The sequence below is a fragment of the Ovis aries genome, chromosome 25, assembly GCF_016772045.2.
Source record: "Ovis aries strain OAR_USU_Benz2616 breed Rambouillet chromosome 25, ARS-UI_Ramb_v3.0, whole genome shotgun sequence".
Classification (NCBI taxonomy): domain Eukaryota; kingdom Metazoa; phylum Chordata; class Mammalia; order Artiodactyla; family Bovidae; genus Ovis; species Ovis aries.
In genome coordinates, this window is record NC_056078.1 from 7215687 (window position 1) to 7219129 (window position 3443).

The 3443-nt window shown below is 52.0% G+C and overlaps 1 non-coding gene across 1 annotated transcript; it reads left to right on the forward strand.

Annotated features, from left to right (window-relative positions):
* The first annotated feature begins 706 nt into the window (after positions 1-706).
* On the forward strand, positions 707-779 carry TRNAR-CCU (transfer RNA arginine (anticodon CCU)). Its single transcript has one exon. It is a non-coding gene; the product is annotated as a tRNA-Arg (tRNA).
* The last annotated feature ends 2664 nt before the right edge of the window (positions 780-3443 follow it).

Below are 3443 nucleotides of genomic sequence, written 5' to 3' on the forward strand. Positions count from 1 at the left end.
ACCTGTCACCGTCCACAGAGATTTTGGAACCCAAGAAAACAAAACCTGCCACTGCTTCTCCTTTTTCCCTTTCTATTTGCCGTGAAGTGATATCATCTTAGTTTTTAAATTTGACTTTCAGGTCAGCTTTTTCACTCTCCTCATTCATCCTCATCAAGAGGCTCTTTGGCTCCTCTTTGCTTTCTACCGTTAGAGCGGTGTCATCTGCATCCCTGAGGTTATTGATAGTTCTCCTGGCAATCTCGATTCCAGCTTGTGATTCATCCAGCCCAGCATTTCACATGATGTGCTCTGCATGGGAGCTAAATAAGCAGGGTGACGATATACAGCCTTGCCGTCCTCCTTTCCCAGGTCTGAACTAGTCAGTTGTTCTATAGTTCACGGGGTCGCAAAGAATCGGACAAGACTTAGTGACTTAACAACAACAACAAACGTGCTTTTCACATTTGTTATTTCACCCCATGAGCAGTGGCATTGTGCCCACTCCACAGGGAAGGCGGGCAGGCTCTAGACAGTACATGACAGACCCAAGGGTATCCCACTCTGCCTGTGATAAAGCCGTCTTTCCTGGTGGCTCTTAGCCATCTGTCCCTCTGCTCCAGGGATGTAGCTAGCCTCATGTGCAAAAGGCACTGTAGGGGTGAGTCAGCCCGTGTCTGTCTGTCCATCGATCCCACTAGAGTAAAACCTCCATGAGGAGGGGACGTCCCTGGTAGTCCAGTGGTTAAGACTCCACACTCCTGATGCAGAGGGCCCAGGTTCGACCCCTGGTCAGGGAACTAAATCCCACATGCTACAATAAAGGCAGAAGCGCCTGCGTGCCGCAACAGTTAATAAGACCCAGCACAGCCATAAATAAGATAAATAAGTAAATGTCCACATTTTAAAAAAACTTACATATACAAGTCTCTCTCAACAATTGAGAATTTCATTATTGTGTAAGACTGAGGACTCCCCAGGTGGTGCTAGTGGTAACCCGCCTGCCAATGCAGGACACGTAAGAGACGCAGGTTCGATCCCCAGATCCAGAAGATCCCCTGGAGGAGGGCATGGGAACCCACTCCAATATTCTTGCCTGGAGAATCCCATGAACAGAGGAGCCTGGCGGGCTACAGTCAATAGGGTCACAAAGAGTTGGACATGACTGAAGCGACTTAGCACACACGAGCACTTCAAAACACAAGATTATGTTCCATGCCTGGGTCACACAGAATAAAAGTTGAAAAGCCTCCCTCCCTCGGATCAGTGGCCTTTGGGAGCCGAGGCCAGCAACAGGGGACTCTGTTTTCTCGTGGGCAGGACACATAACACACAGCAGAGAAGAGACGCCAGGGCTGGCTCTCCTACCTCCCACCACCACGCTTTCCAAAAGGCCATTTGGCTCCAATGGATCATATGACTTGTTCTTAGAGTTACATTTTAACTGACAAAGTTTAACAACAACTATGACTTATGGCCTTCTAAAATTGGCAGCAGAAAAATGAACTGAGGAAGTAATGGAAAAAAACCGCAAGTGAAGGCATTCTGTAACATGCACGGTTTCTGTTGTGTGTGTGTTTTTTTCCTTTCTAAGCATGTATATGTGTGTGTGTGTATTTTCAAATGGTAGAAAATATTTTCCAGATACACTGCCCGGGCATTTCCAAGCACGTATTTATGCCAAGTTTATAAAAAGCAGCTGCAGACAGGGTTGACCGAAAGGATTGCTCTGCTGTCTGGCTTCCAGAAGGTGCTTGGGTCCTAGCTCTGCCATCAGGACACATTCTTACCTCCTAAAGCTCTCTCACCTGTGTCCTGCTCCCGAAAGAAGACAAACCTCTTTGGGGGCCCCGTGACCCAGAGGGACGTGGGGCCCCTGCTCTCCTAGGCATTCACAACATGCTTTTGCTTTGCAGGGTCCTATAATGACCTGTGCTTTATCACTTTTAGTCATTTGAAATCCCCACGCAGACACAGAAAGGAAAGGGTTCCGAGGCGCATTTCATAAATATCTGGACGACCTGCTTGGAGGGGCAGAATGGTGGGAGGCCCATCGGCGTCAGTTTCTGAATTGTGCAGAGCAGACTGTGGAACTGCGTGGCTGAGCCTGTGTCAAACTGTCTGCATCTTCTCACGTGGACCTGAGACTCTCCAGTCCCCTCCCCTCGGCCCTCAGTGGGTGAAGCCCCCAGCTGCCCAGTGAGAAGCTCCAGCCTCCCTTGCGCCCTGGAGGGGCCTCTCCCTGGGACACCCTGAGCCACTGTCTGCCTGCACCCACATCCAGACGCTCACTGGCCTGAGGCAGGCCTTATGAGGCAAGGCCTTAATGAGGATGACCATAACCTGCTCCCTCGCTCTCCCGGGGGGTGACTAATTCATTAATCCTGGGAAGGCCCTTTGCAGAGGACAGGCAGGGTATTACTCATGGGACTGAAGGCAGGCACCTGACCCAGTCTGGGCCTGAGTCAGCAGAGAGACCTCCCACCTGCAGGCAGGCTGGGCGAGCTGGCCGGGCTCCCTGCTCAAGGTCAGGGTTGGCCAAGGGGAGGGGTGTGGCCAGCACACCTCCACAGAGTTTGGGAACCGTGTCTCATGGGCGTTTGCATGGTTGAATAAGCCTTCAAATGACTCTGCCAAGAGGCCAGCACACCTTGAGAATATCAGTCAAGACAGGATTTCCTGGTCATTGTTAGGGGAAAATGCTTTTCTCAGAGCGAATTCCTCCCAAGAAATGTTGTTTTCGCCTCCCCTGAGAGGGAAGCGAGCTGAGGCAGCAGCGACGGGCAGTCTGGGGGACCTGAGATAGGTGTGCAAACGTGGGGGACAGCTATGTTTTCTCTCCTCCAGCTCTTGGTCCTCTCAGTCTGCTCCCCACTCACATCTCACAGGAAGAGGAAGTAGCAGCCAGAACTGGGAAGCAAGGGTCAAAACCAGTGCATGAGGGCGAGGGCTGCTCAGGCCTCTACCCACCCTTGACCCAGCGGAGGGGGTTCTGACACAGCGGCAGCTCAGAAGCCAGGAACAGAAAGCTTTTGAGTGGCCAAGTTGACGCCAAGATTCCACTGCCGAGAGCCCGTTTCCTGCACTCGGCACATTCTTCCCCGCCCCTTTCCCCCTTCCAGCCCCTTCTCCCAGTGACCCTGCTCCACGCTGCCTCTGTGCATGCAGCCCTAGTTTCTTTTTCCTTCTAGAACACAAGTCATGCGACCAGAAGGATTGCAGGCACTTCTGCTTTCTCTTTTAGGCCCCCAGGTCCTTATAAGTCTTTCACGGCCCTTGCTGCTTCCCTAGATTGCCTGAAACTCTAGAGGGGCCCCCACCCCCACCACACACAGAATGATAAAGATGCAAAAATAGGATGGACAGAGGGGACCCTGAGGGCAGAAAAGGAGGCAGCTGGGCTACTCCTCTTTGCAGGCACCCAGGGACGGACAGGGCAGACTGGGTTGGGGGCAGAGCAACAG